At 42.4% G+C, this 16,703-nt stretch overlaps 1 long non-coding RNA gene across 2 annotated transcripts in view; it reads right to left on the bottom strand.

Annotated features, from left to right (window-relative positions):
* Positions 1-151: 151 nt before the first annotated feature.
* LOC132251185 (uncharacterized) overlaps positions 152-16,703 on the bottom strand; it is a 102,483-nt gene continuing 85,931 nt past the window's right edge. For both annotated transcript variants that reach the window (XR_009463068.1, XR_009463067.1), the window contains one exon: positions 152-2,397. This is a non-coding gene — a long non-coding RNA (uncharacterized LOC132251185). The remainder of the gene's footprint in view (positions 2,398-16,703) is intronic.

Consider the following 16,703-nt stretch of genomic DNA (forward strand, 5'->3'; position numbering starts at 1 on the left):
GGACATATTGAAGCTACATAATCTAATGCTATTCTTTTCTAGGGGAACTTGCCAAAACTCAAAAGTGGAGAAATATTTAGCTTCTGCCATGCTGCCAAAAACCTCTTCCCTGGTGGCGTCCCAGCCACCTGCGGAGGGTTCGGGATTGAGAGTATGGTCAGGGGTAGAAAGGTTAGAAAGATTTATTGACTTAACAAAAACACAATTACGCATAGTAACAAGACAAACAATGACAGACAAAAGCAATTCATGTCGGCAATTTATCAGCAGTCCCCTCTGATGCCTGATACACAGCAAGCTTCTCTTTCCACAAGGTTCAGCGAAGTCAGGCGTCCCTAAACAGCACTGTCCAAAGGGGTACCGGGAAGGACCCTGGAATGCAGTCCTTGGGCTCCTCAAGGTCCATGGGCCCACTGATCCAGGCAATAGCTAACTAATCCTTTTCACAGAGCTGTATCTTCCTTCTGAATAGTTTCCAGATATTCCAGCCAATTTAAAGCTTCTGAATGGTTCTGATAACGTACAACCACTCAGATTCCTTTTACTTCAACTGTCCTTAGACTGACCAATTAGCAGTACAAGCCTTGCATTCCTTTGATAAGGTAATTTTAACAACACCACAGGGCCTTACTACTTCAAGGCTTTGCTAAATTTACTAGGCCTTACTTTATACAAGGCCTCACTACATCTTAAACTTTAGTTAGGCTTTTAGCAACAACATATAGCTTAATATCTAAACAAATACAGAAAAACACTTGATATAATCTTCATATAGCCTTCAGCAAGCACCTTTATCACACAGACATAATTTCAGCTGTCACACTCCACCCCTTGCTTGCTGAAGCACTATGATGGCTACAATTGAGATGCTAAAGTTACATGCGCTACATTGGGAAATGGGGAGGGATCTATACATTTAACATGTATAGCATGACAGATTTACAACAACAATGATTAAAACACTATTTAGCTGTTGCCACTAGGGCAATGCAGAATACTATGATGCTCAAGACGGTTAGCCATGTAGTTGAGGTGGCACTTGGTGACACACGAATAGTACAGATTACATCATACCATTTACAAGGCTCGGGCACGTTGGCAACTAGACTGATGGTTTGCCTTCCCTCTCGAGCAAGGAGAGCCAACTGAGCGCCTTGCCGAGCCTTTGCCTCAAGGCTTATTTTTTACTTTATTCCAGTTTTTTAACCATGGCATGTCTACATCTGATACCCATGAAGTGGGTATCATAAAGTTGAGAGGTATGGTTTCAGAGGAAATTTCTGGCCATTTTAGGGCAATAGTATGGTTACTGAATTGCAGTAGAGCAATGGCTCCACTTTTAGCTCCTAAGCAACACGAATTGCATAAAGTCCAGGTGGTACTATTTTTATGCAGAAAACGACCTGGTCTTTCCCAACAATCACGTTGCCCTATTGTTACATATGACACATTAGGTAACTCGTATATGTAGGTCATGTTAGGTGGGCTGGGATTTTAACTTGTGACCTCCACCAGGGTGTGGAGTTATACATGGGTGGTGTTGGGGCCGCCCATGGGGGAACGGCCAGAGATAGTAGTGAACACCCCATTTTCTCACAGATCACATTTATCCTTTTTTCTTTGGGAGCCTGTAACCATGCTTCACTTTCCAGAGAGCGAAAGAGCTCCCACTGTTGCTCATGGGGATGATGCTGTATCTGGTTAATGTAATGGCACCGCTTTGGCAGAATCATAGCACTGATTTGCTTTAGGAACTTCACTGGTATAAAAGGATGAGGATAAGTGGTGGAGACTTGTGGATACAGCCTCCTTCTGGTTGTATTAAAGTAGGTACCATTCCATCACACCTCTGTATAGGGATGATTTACAAACCATGTAATAACTTTGTTCCAACCTATAATGTGCTCTCCCACCTGGTGGGCTTTACACCATGCTGGAGAGTGTTGTCAGCCATAGGGATGGGAGGGGGAAGATTCTCCCATAAACACAATAGCTTGAGAGGCAGAACAGATGCAGAATGCACTATTGGGGACACAAACTCAGGGGCGTTGAGCTTAACAGGGTTCCCCTCAGGAAGTATGTAACAACAAATTCTCAAACGAGCAAAACTACAACAATCACCTTCCCTCCCACAGTTAGCCATTCCAGCCTTCAGGTAGGGAATGAACTCAAGATAATAACTGGTGCCACAGGTACACTGACAGTTACCACCTTGCCAGTCAACTATCCAGTTTCTTCTACTCAGAGACCAGGACTTCACTTGCGTCAGGGTGGCGGGTTTCTTCCAGTATGGATACTGCAGCTGGACCACGTGAAGGCTATCTGAACGCATTTCTGGGGGATGCTCTTCAGGGTCAGGCCACTCCTTGAGGTCTTCAGGAGCAAGTTCATTAATATCTGGGTAATAAGAAGGATATTAGACACACCCTATCCAGGAAACACAACAAGGCGTTAATAAAAAGAGTACATTCATAACAGTCCACCACTTCATGGTGCCAGTCAATTTAGACCAGTGACAGAGCAGGACTCATCTTCAGTGGCAGGCTCAATTAGAAATGGTTATGGCTGCACTTGTGGACAGATCCAATCTGTAGAAACAAGACAACAAGTCAACAAGCTTGACTCCCGTTAGATATATCTGACTTAAATACCCACCATGTATTATGCATCCCTTTTGCTAATCGTGTCCCCTCCCATTTATTTCCTTGAGAATGCTTCACTATTACCTGATCTCCTGCCTGGAGCTTTCCCGGGTCACCACCCCTAGGTCGCTCTACTGCCGGCTTCCGGGGACCACCCAATCCAAAGGCCTGTTGCATGGGGCTACCTCCTGGATGGGGTTGCTTATTGGCCCAATTGATAGCTTGATCCAGGTGCAAGTCTCAATCTTTAAGAGCTGGGCCACTGGATACCTGCAAATTGCATTTGAGGATGCCACGGGCTCATTTTACCAATCTGTTAGACTGCGGATGGTATGGGCTGTGATATGTCCATAACATGCTATGTTTCACAGTTCAGTTATACACGAGATGGTTGCGAAAGTGAGGGCCATTATCAGTCTGTAGTTCTATGGGTGGTGGATACACATCTAGCAGAGTTTCCAGTGCTGCACGAGTGTCCTGGGCTGTAGCTTTCACTGAGGCACGGGCGAACATTATTTCTGTGACAACTTCTACAGCTACAAACACATAGCATTGCAACATGTCTTTGATAATAATGGATTTTTATCCATGCAGGCTTATAAGTCTGGATGCTTTCTGTTAAGGCTGGTAGTGATGGGATGGCAGCTGTCAAGGGGTCAGTATTAGCATTCAAAGCTTGAAAGTCAATAGTCAACTGCCACCCTCCATTTGGCTTGTGCACTGGCCACACTGGATTGTTATATGGAGAGTGGGTTTGAATAGTAGTTTCATTTTTTAACTGCTGGCTTATAATACACTGGATAGGTTGTGTGGCCTTGGGGGGAGTTGGATGCTGGGGTCTGTGTACTCCTTTCATGGGAGGCAGGGTTAGTGGGATCATGCATCATCGAGTTACAGCTGTTATAGCTGTTTCTTCTGGTTCTCAGTGAGGCACTGCACGCTCAAACTGCCAATTCTTTTGTTCAAGGGCAAACTGCTGTCCTCTTAGTACATTAAGTCCCAGTAAACTTGGTCCCCCTTTAAGTATTACTGCAGCAGCTGTTACCTTAGAGCCATTAGGTAACGCGAAGGTTGCTTGGACTAGATGTCCTGGTTGTCTGGTGCCTCCGACTCTAATTACTTGATAAGGGGTTCCTTTCTCCCCTTTCCAATCTGCGGAATCTAAAATGCAAATCTGGGCACCTGTGTTTAATAGTGTATCAATTGACTTTTCACTTTTACTTAATTGAAACTGTACAGGTGTCCGAATTAAGGGGCCAATATTAACTTTAGATACTGGTCCCTGGCCCGCTACTGCCCCCATTGTGGCTCTTTTCTTTGGGGGTTGGGCTGTCCGGACTTCCTAGGCCATATGATCAGGTGGGGTAAAAGCTGATGGCCCCACACGTGCCTGGGAAAATGTTGACAGTTTTGCTCTCAGAGCAGAGAATCTCTCCGGTGACACTGTTGGTGGCACAAAAGGCTTTGCTTTTGGTCTTGCCCGTTTGGTACTGTGTTTAGCTCTTTGCCCTTGCAAGACATTGATGGGCAGTCTATTGATTTGCACTTCATTGAAACAGGCAGCTAACAAGTGTTTCCACATTTTTGCTTGCGGAGTCTTGGGCCGGCCTCTCCTGGCTTTTCTTAACAGTTTGGAAGGGTCAGGGGGTTTACCTTTCACTGAGGCCACTGCCATGGCTTTGGCAGTTTTCATCGGCTTGGTAAGCCTTGACTTCTGCAAAATGGGTAGAAGCTGCAGTAATTGCTGGATCGCATCTCTTACCAGGTGATTCACCGCATTTGACTCCAAGGCCAACAAGGCTGAGGTGCACTCTGTTGATGGTTGCCGGCAAAACCTCCTTCACACCAGTGCTGTCACGACTTCTGTATCTGGCGTGTGAGTCCAAACCGCTGTACGAATGATTTCAGTTAGTGATAATAGATACAAGCAGCAGACAGCCTCTTTTAAATTGGCCCATGCGCAAGAGGCAGGGTTAAGCTCTTCTTCTATATTACCATAATTGGCTGCAGTGGCTTGAAGCGCAGCAGAAAACAAAGTAACATTGTCATCACTTCTTGCAAACTGATTTAACTGGAGCTCAGGGCACAGAACCATTTGGGCTGCTTCGGCTGTATTCACTGAAATTGCAAATGTCCCTTCACTATACATTTGAAATAGCCAGTCTATTACTGGTTCTCCTGGCTTGAATTCATGCTGCTTTTGAATATTTTTAATCTTTGCACAGGTAAAGGAATGCAGCTCTGTTCAGGGATTCTCTCCTTGCAGCCTTGAATGAGTTATCACCATGGGAAAAACTTGGCTGAGTTTCTCCCTCAGGGCAGGGAAGGCCTGGCTAGGTTCCTTCCTCTGGGCAGGAACATAGGGGGGTGTTTCAGCACCAGGCTCGTCTTAAATCTCCTCCTCTCCATCAATCTCTTCCCTTTGATCTTCCTAGAGCTTAACTTTTGGTTTATCTCTATACAGACACTTGTGGGAGGATCACTTCATAGCCTGCGCTAACTGCACTTCTTCTGGAGGGGAGCGGCCACGTGCGGGACCATAATTTTTCCTTTCTTCTGTTTTAATGTTTCCAAGCAGCTCTGCGTAGCTTACACAGCCTTGCATGCCACGCTGTTGGAATTTCTCACATCTTTTAACTCCTTACTCAGCCGGGTGACCTCCTCCCGGAGCTGGGCATTCTCTTCAGCCCCTAACCTCAGGCATGTTGCCAGCAGCCATGACAGGCACCCCTTCTCGGGCTTACCCCGGGCAGCAGTAGCAAACCTAGCCCAATGATCGGGTACAGTTCCCGGGTCACTCCAGGCAGGTCTCAACCTATCCTTATCCCACCCGGGATTCTCCATCCCTGTCACCTCCTTAAGCAAAGCTACTAACGGGGCCCATGCAACTCCCTCCATTCCAACCTTTCTCTCCAAACCAGAGCCTCTCAATCCTGTTCATGATGCCAATTTATGTCCCAGCCGCCTGCGGAGGGTTCGGGATTGAGAGTATGGTTGGGTGTAGAAAGGTTAGAAAGATTTGTTGACTTAACAAAAACACAGCTACGCATAGTAACAAGACAAACAATGACAGACAAAAGCAATTTGTGTTGGCAACTTATCAGCAGTCCCCTCTGATGCCTGATACACAGCAAGCTTCTCTTTCCACACGTTTCAGCGAAGTCAGGTGTCCCTAAACAGCACTGTCCAAAGGGGTACCGGGAAGGACCCTGGAATGCAGTCCTTGGGCTCCTCGAGGTCCATGGGCCCACTGATCCAGGCAATAGCTAACTAATTCTTTTCATAGAGCTGTATCTTCCTTCTGAATGGTTTCCAGATATTCCAGCCAATTTAAAGCTTCTGAATGGTTCTGATAACGTACAACCACACAGATTCCTTTTACTTCAACTCTCCTTAGACTGACCAATTAGCAGTACAAGCCTTGCATTTCTTTGATAAGGTAATTTTAACAACACCACAGGGCCTTACTACTTTAAGGCTTTGCTAAATTTACTAGGCCTTACTTTATAAAAGGCCTTACTACATCTTAAACTTTAGTTAGGCTTTTAGCAACAACATATAGCTTAATATCTAAACAAATACAGAAAAACACTTGATATAATCTTCATATAGCCTTCAGCAAGCACCTTTATCACACAAACATAATTTCAGCTGTCACAGGCGGGAATGGGAAAATGCTCCCTTTTGATGTACCTGTTCATTTGCTTAGGCTCCAGACATGATCTCAAGAATCCATCTTTTTTTTTCTATTATGACCAGTGAATGAAACTAAGCAGTTGATTGCTCTACTTTTTCTATTATGTCTATGTTAACTAATCTATCTAATTCCTTTTGCAGTTTCTCCCTTAGTATGGCGGGAGTATTTGGTTCTCTTAATTGCATCTTGTACTCAGTTGACAGTTTCCCTATGCCTTGAAACACATCATAAAGCTCTTCTTTTATGTACTTGATTTATAGTCCCAATGGCATCCATTCTCTTAATCAAACCTAGAGTTTTACATGTTTGCAACCCAGTAATTGACACTATCTTATCTGGGACTGTTACAAACTGAATTTTCACTGTATTATCCTTGTGTCTAATATACATTGCATAAACACCCTTGGTTGCAATCCTTGTCCTATTATATACTCTGAACCTCACTTTCTTATTCTTATAGTACACAGGTTTAGTTTTCATTTTTGAATAATGTTTTCTGGTACTATATTGACCTGTGCCCCTGTATCTAATTTAAAAGTTACCATTAGTTCATTGGTGTCCACAGTCCAAGGTGATTGTTCAATCCTCAGAAGAATTCATAGATTAATACATTTATAGATTCATAGATTTTAAGGCTGGAAGGGATCTCAGAATATCATCAGGTCCAGCCCCCTGCACCAAGCAGGAAAGGTGACTGGGGGTCCGATGACCCCAGCAAGGTGACTGTCTAGTCTCCTCTTGAAGATTTCCAGGGTAGGTGATTGCACCACCTCTGGAGGGAGCTTATTCCACAGCCTGGACACCCTGACTGTGAAGAAGTTTTTCCTAATGTTAAGCCTGAATCAGTCTTCCAGGAGTTTGTGGCCATTACTCCTGATTTTCCCCTTGGGTGCCCTGGTGAAGAGTTGCTCACCGATCTCTTCATGTACTCCTCTAGTGTAGCGGTAAGCTGCTACCAGGTCCCCTCTCAGCCTTCTTTTTCTCAGGCTGAAGAGTCCCAGATCCCTCAGCTTTTCCTCATATGGCTTGCCTTTTAAGACTCTGGTCATACGGATGGCTCTTCTTTGGACTCTTTCAAGCTTGTCCACATCCTTGTTAAAGTGTCATGCCTAGAACTGGACACAATACTCCAGCTACGGTCTCACCAGTGCTGAGTAGAGTAGAAGAATCACCTCCTTGCTTTTGCTGCAGATGCATTGATTGCATCGATTGCATTCCAGAGTATTATTTGCCCTACTGGCTAGAGCATTGCACTGCTGACTCATATTCATACCGTTGTCTATTATTACCTCCAGGTCCCTTTCATTTGTGGTGCTAGTGAGTTTGGTGCTGCCAAGCTTGTAGGTGTGTAGGGGGTCGCTCGTCCCGAGGTGGAGCGCTTTACATTTCTCGACATTGAACTTCATCAGATTCTGATCCACCAAATTTGCTAGCTTGCCTAAGTCCACCTGTGTCTGTAGCCTATCTTCAAGCATGCCCCCCCCTCCCCCCCCATAACTTGGTGTTGTCCACGAACTTGGTCAGTGAGCTCTTCACCCCCACATTGAAATTGTTAATAAAGATATTAAAAAGTACTGGACTGAACACTTACCCCTGCAGGACACCGCTGCCCACTTCTCACCAGGACACAGATCCACTCACTACAACTCTCTGGTTTCCGTCCTGCAGCCAGTTTCTCACCCACCTGACTGTCTTGGAGTTAAGCCCACAATCCTTCAATTTTCTCACAAGGATATTATGGGATACTAGATCAAAGGTCTTTTTGGAGGTCCAGGTATATTTGGACATTTATATTTGGTACATTTAGTATATTACAAGGTATATTCGGACATTTTGGAAGTCAATGTCAACCTGCTGTCTTGTGTCCAGGTGGCGAGTTACCTGGTCATAGAAAGAGATGAGGCTGGTAAGGCAAGACCTGTCTGCAACAAAGCCACGCTGGCTGTCATTCAGAATCTTACCTTATGCAAGCTTATCACAGAAAGACTCCTTGATTAACTTTTCTAAGATTTTCCCTAGGATGGAAGTTAGGCTGATTGGCCTATAGTTAGTTGGGTCCTCCCTCCTGCCCTTCTTGTGGATGGGCACAACATTGGCCCTCTTCCAGTCTTCAGGGACTTCTCCAGAGTGCCATGAGTTGTGGAAGAGTTTTGCCAGTGGTTCTGCAATGACTTTGGCTAGCTCCTCCAGCACTCTCGGATGAAAATCATCTGGTCCCACTGACTTGTATACATTTATTTTTTTTTAATTGGTCATACACCAACTCTACAGCAACAGTAGGAAGGCGATTATTCTTACCATGCTCATCCTCTACTTTACCTGGCATAGTTTTCTCCCTGGTCCGGGGAAAGACCAAGGCAAAGTAGTGATTCAGGAGTTCAGCTTTCTCTTGGGTACTGGTAACCAGCTCTCCTGAGTTGTTGAGCAGTGGCCCCACGCTCCCATTTGTTTTCCTTCTGTTCCCTACGTACCTAAAGAAGAACTTGTTGTCCTTGATTCCCGTTGCTAATCTAATTTTGGTTGTTGCTTTAGCCTGTCTTAGTTGTTCCCTGCAAATACTGGCTGTCATGGAATAGTCCTCCTTGGGGCCTGCTTCAAAACTATTGTCAAACTATTGTCTCACATTCTTTCTACTGTCTCATGGAAATTATACTGTTCAAAGGCTTCATTTTGTTTGGGTATACAATATTTCTTAAACTTTTTTATTACTGTGCCATAGTGTTTTTGTTGTACTTCTGACAGTTGTAGGCTGTTATAAAGAGACAGCTCCTGGGCCTACTATATTTACGAAAAATAGCCATCTTGAGTGAGTCTTCCTTCTCTATAGCTTCACTGGCCACCATATATACGGTGAAGCTCTGCTTAAATTTCTTCCAGTTTTCTGCTGTGTTGCTGGACAGCTTTAACTCCTCTGGAATTCTGAGATGCTCCATTTTTTTCTCTACCTTCACAAACCACTCCTGGTACTGAGTTTTGTTCTTAAAATACCAAGGAGTTAAGCTTATAGAACGATAAAGCTTGTTTATTGAGAAAGCAGTACCTTGCCTGCAGTTCTGCTGTGCCCTCCTGCAATCCCTAGGACAATGTAACAAATTATATGTAACACTCTTAAAGGTATCCACACACCTGCTCTATTCCCTCTGCTGCTTGTCACCTCTTCGATTTTTCATGTCCCATATGCAAAGACTGCCCATGGCAATGGTGGTACACATTGGCCACTCTTGCCTTTGCTTATCCTATTTTGACCTACAGCTTGGTGGTCAGAGCGCTCCCCTGGGAAGTAGGAGATGAGGATTTGAAACATTTCAACCTGAGGGGGGTTTAGAACCCAAGTCCTCCACTGTGTGTGTGAGGAATGTCTACTTTAGATATAATAAAAAATATAGAAAAATATCATGAGCTGTTGCTGCATTTTGTAGAGGACACACTCCTGTCACTGGGAACTGCATCCAGATTGAGCTTGGGCTTTGGGATGAGCTTGGGAATTAAACTGCAGAGCCAAGACCAAGATCTTCCTGAGCATGTGGAGAAGCAGAATTTTAAGTCTCTAGCACCTAGATGCTGAAAACTGAGGCAGCTAAGCAGGCATTTTCAGGATTTCACTTCTATATAATTTAAGCAAGTTTTTTTTTAATTCTGGTGCTAGGCTTAGGTTACCTTATATAGCTGGTCTGTGAAGAATCCTGAATAAAGCATAAGGTGAACATTTTAACAGGCACAAATAGCAGGGGGGGACAGGGAGGGGGGCACTTACTGACATTCAGTGGAAATTAGTTGCTTAGTGCCAACTAGTTCTTTAAAAAAATCTCTCCTTAAATAATGATCATTATTTATACTTGGGGAGCACCAAGAGATCTCAGTCAGGTCATAGTTTCCTTACAAGGCACAAATTACAAATCTCCATTCCAAATTACTTCTAATTTAGACAAGATGAAATGGGTAGGTGAGAGAAGTACACAGGTGAGGAGGAGGGAGGATGATAATAGGAGGATGTACTGGCATAGAATAGCTGGGGCAAGATCTCTACAAGCTGAGCCATAGCAGCTGGCAGTATAATCACAGCTTGACACCAATGTACCTGTTAAATAGACAATGTCAGTATAGCAGACTCCTGCATTGTAAATGTACGTGTGACAATGTGGCCACTCAAGAATATTTTAGAAGTAGGATGAATATGAAATGTTAGTGTTAATGCTATAAATTATTTTCCTTGAGCATACCAAACAAAGGGGGAAATGGATGTCTTCCCTGGCAAAACAATCCTCTCCGTGGGAGGACATACCTTTCCAAACCACAGAATGAATTCATTAAGGTAAATGAACACAACCATTAAGAGACAATGGTCCAATCAACCAGACAATAGCCCCAGCTGGCGCCAGGGCCATTAACTTTGATGTCTTATTTTAGAGTCTCTCAGACCTAGACAGAATTGCTTTGACATGGTGTAAGATGAGCTAGCAGGCTCTCTCTTGAGACAAAGAAAGTGTGCTGTAAAATAGAGACTTACCTGAGGGAGTAGACAGTTTGTTTTATTTATGGGTATGTACCATCATAAATGGAGACGTGGAAGCTGTCCAACCATGATACCAGGGACCCTAGTCAGGTACTAGGAAAGTGAGTGGCCTGGGATAGCCAGAGGGGAATGAGAGATGCATGCCCATTGCCCAAGCTTTCCCTTCTAGCTACAAACTAGCTAGTTTAGAGATAGATTGGGTAAATCCACATCAATCCTGTTTGCAGTTTAGACATGGACACACTAACAAATTCTGTGGAACAGGATGTAAAACTGAGAGCTGACAGGAGAAAAAATATTTTTTTGCACTTTTCTCTCTAATTTCAAATCATGTCTCTCTGCTAAGAGATCATCATAGATTTCGTTGGATATGAACTGGACCCTAGGGCCCTGTTCTCCCAGGGGGATGTCCCTTGCTGGACTGCAGAGAGACTGTTCCTCTTGCTTTCTATCATTCTCACCCACTGATTTTTATATTCCTTTCTGCCTAGTAGCCCAGTTTCAAGAGAGAGTTGGAGAATAGCCTTCCCTCCGCCTCATCTCTAGCCTGGTTTAAGAGACTCTTCTGAGAAAAGTGGGTTTGAACCCCTTGGGGTCTAAAACCCACATCTCCCAATTTTTGGGCAAGTGTTGTAAACATAAGGCTATTCTGAAAAAGTAGATCCCTTCATCATCTCCTCCTTCTGTATTTTTGGATGAAAGTGGAAGGGATTGCTGAACTCAGTTAGTGACGGTCAGCTCGGAGCACGGCAACAGATCAGGCTTTTGAGGGGATGGAGGCAAGGCAGTGCCAAATTGTGAATCCCAAATAGGCTTAGGAAGGAGCTAGGTGCCTAGACAGCAGCATTTGTGCGCATATGTAGTAGCTGGCCTTTAGAAACATATGTCAATTGTCAGTAGAAAACAGAGGTGCCTATGCATTTTATCTAATGATTGTCTCATGCAAAATGCATGCGCAAGGATTAGAAACCAGGACCTCCTCTACAAACTCAGAGAGGGCTCTCCTTAGTGAGCTACAACTTTTGCTTGTTTTCCTTTTGGGCCAGACTTTTGCATTTGTTTGAAGCTTAGTCATGGGCAGAAAGGAGTGCTAGTTATGGGGTCACAGAGAGAGAATAAGCAAGAGGCAGCATTTTTTATAAGAGTTCTGCTTCCATTATACTCCCACTTACCTTTTACTTTTATTACCTGCCATTGGTTCTCCTTTTCTACCAGAGGGTGGGTGGAATTATTGCATGCCTTCCCCACCTAGTTGGAAGCATTGACAGGGAGCTGGAAGAACTGAGCTGGATCAGCAGAATAAGGTTTTTTAAAGGCATGTATCAGTTAGTAGTAGGAATGAACAGAAGCAGAATGAAGAAAGATCAGTAAAACTGATAGTGGTAGCTAGTTTAATGAAATGAGTGACTTTGTAGGAGGGGTAGACTTTGAGGGGCTGAGCAGCAATACAGGTGAGTTCTTGGGGTTGAGAAAAGTAGCTTATGGAGTTGCATCTTGAGAAAATGTTTGCTGTCCATTATGGCTCATTTCCTTTCAGACAGTGAGTAGATTACCAGTTAAACAGTTCCACATGACTCTCTACCTGAGGATTTTTTTTTAGGTGTACAGTGACTGCCTGCAGGTTATAGCCATCCAAGCAGACACAAGCATTATATGGTGCCAAACCATTATGAGCAGAATTTTGATAAGTAGTTGCAATCAAATTGCTTTTAGAGAGTTATACACAATTAGCAGCACTTTGTGTGTTTTCAGTTTCAGATGTCTTCCACAGGGTTTTGTATTTGGCTGTAAGTACAAGCCACACTCAGATTTGGTTAAATAATTTAGGTGCATGTGCACAACTTTTTAGTGTGATTTCTTTCTGTTCCTTGATTAAAACCCACAAAAATCACTTTGCTAGTCATTAATTAAGCTTCTGTGGTTAAAGCCAGAGGTTTGCCTCTTGGCATATTTCTCCGTGAATCATACAGTTTTTCTGACTCTAACCCTACTGAAAGTGAAATATGATCTACCATTTTACAGTTTGTCATTTTCTCACTTGTTTGAAGTCTGATTCTTACTCACTCACTTAATTCCACAAATAGTCCCACATTTTTTAATGATGGAAGTACTATATAGGTGTAAGTAACAGAATTGGGCCCTTTATTTTAAAAGTAAAGTTCTGTCAGTTCAAGATCCCACTGTTACTTGCAATTGTAATTCAATATTTGAAAATTAGATAAGAGTTTCGGTTATTGCCCCATAAGAAAATAAATAGTTAATTATTATAATTAAGCAACAGCCAAATGTCTTAAGATTTAGGAATTTTATCTTGGTTCAAAAATGATGAGAGAAATCAAGATAGCTGATTGGCTCTCAGCCAAGTGGTTATCATATTATGACCACATTGGTCATAATTGTTTGCCTTTATAGATATTAAATTACTTTATAAATATTAAATTCAAAGTTTTTGATTTATTTTATGGACAATTCAATATATTAAAGGTGGAATATTCTATATTTATCGCTTCTTAAATGTGTGTTCCAAATGTATTTCGGTGTTAATTTCTTTATGTAAATTGCTAGCAAATTGCCTGTCATGAATGACTGGGGAGGGGGAGGGGGGCAGGCGGGGACAGAGTGCTGCCAACCAGTGCCCCGCGGTGCCACTGCTCCACCTCTGTCCCTGTGCACCCCTCCAACCCCTGTGCCACCCCCACCATCCCCACCTGGCCCCATGTGCCCCCCCCATTCACCCCTACTCCCTGCGTCTGGTTTTCAAGTATGGAGGGGGAGGAACCCCATGCAGGAAATTCTCATGGCATGCATATCAGGACACATCTGCAAGGAGGTTCCTCCATTTGCAGACTCATGCCCTGAATCGGGGTGTGGCACTCATGACTGTTGTCAGGATCAGAACCCTAAAACCCTGGGAGTGTCAGGGGCCTGACCTTATGGGACAATGGCCCTGGTGAGGTCTGTAGATGCTAATGAAGTGGATCAGCTGTACCAGGACACATTCTAGCATAGCTGATCCCCCTCCAAACACAATGGGCTTCTATACGTGCTCAGGGAGGCTGCTCCAATGCGCTATAATTATCACACTCTAGCAGACTCCAGCATCTTGTGTTATCAGCCTCCCCACGCTGAAAAATGGTGGCGGGGCACTTTAAACTAAAGCTTGTTTGACAAGCTTTAGTTCAAAGCACCCCGCTGCCATTTTTCAGTGCGGGGATGCTGATTCACGTGATGCTCTGGGTGCTTTTAATTTTAGCATGGCTCTCAGAGCTGCACTAATTAAAGTACCCCTGCCTCCCAGAGCATGTCTGTAAACACCTCATGTCTCTTAATAGTCAAAAAGCAGGAAGGAGGAGGAGCACCTGTTGCCTTTCTCCTAACTGTTTTTCAGGGACTTGAATAAGGTGCCACAGGATCACATTTAGGCACCATCTACTTAGATGCCTAATAGGTGAAATAGGATCCGTCCTTTAGAATATAAATCCCTTACTTTTATACAGTATCAAGTACCAATATCATGAAAAAGGTAAAATTTTAGTACATTAAAAATGAGGTATGTTGAATTAGGAGGCTGTGGTCAGAAAAATGTGGCTCCATAAACCTTTATTGCTCATTTGATGGTAAACATAAATGTAATTAATACCTATGGGAGAAAAGGGGTGTCTTTACTTGCTCTTTTTGGATCTGGGGAAAATTATTGATTCCAGGCTAGGAACTGGAGTATAAAGTTATTAAACTAATTCCCCAAAATATTTCAGTACCATGAAGATCCAAATCTTCAGACTGATTTTTTTTTTAACCTGTGCTTAAACAAATCAACAATAAAGTAAAGTGGTATTATAAGGGTAAATGGTGCATTGAACTTGCTACAATAAGCCTTCTTAATCTCATACTTACTAATTAGCCAATGCTATGTACTTAGCATGCATAAGAAATAAATATATTGTGTGGGTTTGGGCAAAAATTGAAGAAAATATAACTTACTACTAAAAAATTACTTACTGGCTTTTATCACTTCTAGTATTTTGTGGAACTAAATTAACAGTATGTTTGGGTGAGACAGATAAAACATTTTGGAGGCATCTTTATTTTTTATATTTAGGAGAGAAAATTACTGAACCAAGTAACAGAAAATGGCCAACAGAAGAGGCTTATCATAGTACTAATTTAAATCTAGCCAGGTATTTTACTAATATCTAAGAGACAAAGTTGCTTCTGCATTCAACATCTAATAGAGGGAAAGAGGGGAGAATTATCAGTCCTTACAAAATATGTGTTTTCAATAAAAAAAAAAAAAAAAGAAGCCACAAAGGAAAGGTAAGACTAGCGTGATAGTTTTCATGCTAGGTTTTCCTCCATCATGACTGTTTGGAGCACTGCAAGGAGCTTCATGGTGTGGATCCAGACCAGGGCACAAGGTGAGTTTGACACCTCAGCTCAACAGCATTTAGAAAAAAAAACATGGTAAAGGAAGTTTAGACTTTGTCGTATCAGTTTGTTAAAATGGTAAAATAAAACCTTGTCTGGTCTCAGATGAAATGTAAATTGTGATTGCTGCAGCTACCAAGGGTTCGCAGTACTATTCAGAATTTTGTTTAAAGGAATTGGGATGCATGTTAAGGTGTTACAGAAGAATATATTATAAAGGGCACATAAAGATTATTTTAAGATTTATGAAAGAAAAACAAGAGAGGGATTGCTGGAAATGTTTTAGGTTAGCCTGAAATGAATAGTGACATTGAGGAAACAATTCTGGCTTTTTACATAGGGCAAAACTATAGGCCAAATCAAACAAAAGAGCTCATGATAATGCTGGAGGAAAAACTGGCTCATTGAAACAAAGCATCCATAGATTTTTTTATGGTAATCATAAAATACTTATTCTTGACCTAGAATAGTATTCTTGGTCTTCTGAGAAAAACATTTTAGAAAACATAGGAGTTAAACAGATGACTGTGCGCCAAATCTATTTAACTAGACATGTTATATCTGATGTCATAATATTTGAAAAGGGCTATGGTTTAGTGGCTGTGAATCAGTGATATAACTAGAGGAAATTTGGGTGGGTTCCAGCGTAGGGTAGACTGTCAATGATCAAAGGTCTGAAGTTGCAATAAATCATATCTTGCAAAGTGCATTTTTATTACATATGCCTAACAATGATCACAGATCTTTGCTTTCATATAGTTTGTTTTATGAGAGGCAGGTTCCACCAAAACATTATGTATACAATAATTCTGTCTTTGGCTGAAGTCTTCAACAGATTTTTAAAAATAAGTTACTTGTCTATGAATCATGACTAAACTCCTCCCTTCTCAGTACATGATTCAAGAACAAGAACTCGTTAAAATATTTATTTAACTTTAGCATTTACAGACTTAGATAGGCCTGAGTGCTTATGGGATGGACTATAGCCCACCCAGACCCACTATGGTATGAGTTTTTAAAAAGTTTGCTATTAAGTGCAGCTCTAGACTTATTAGCTCAAGTTCCTATTATTCCTTATTGGATGCAAAATTATGTTAAATTAAGAATCATCTCAAAAAAGGCTGTAAAATCAGACTAAACTCAGTCCTAACCCAAAACCCCAAACTGTCCAGAGCAGTGAGGCAACTTAGGCAAGAAAATCCATATAGGATTTCTTTTTCTATATCTGTGTCTTGCTCTCCTCGATTAAGAACTGTGGGTTTCTTTTACTTGTTATTTTTTTAGATGTTTGTGTATTATCTATGTGTCTTCTTATAATATCATATTGTCGGCTTGTGAAGAAACGGTTATGCCCACTTAACTGGACTTCTGGGAGAGGGTGTATTTAAGCTGTGGGGGTGCCTAGGGATTGTCTACACAACAGCGA

This window comes from Alligator mississippiensis, chromosome 1, assembly GCF_030867095.1.
Source record: "Alligator mississippiensis isolate rAllMis1 chromosome 1, rAllMis1, whole genome shotgun sequence".
Lineage (NCBI taxonomy): Eukaryota > Metazoa > Chordata > Crocodylia > Alligatoridae > Alligator > Alligator mississippiensis.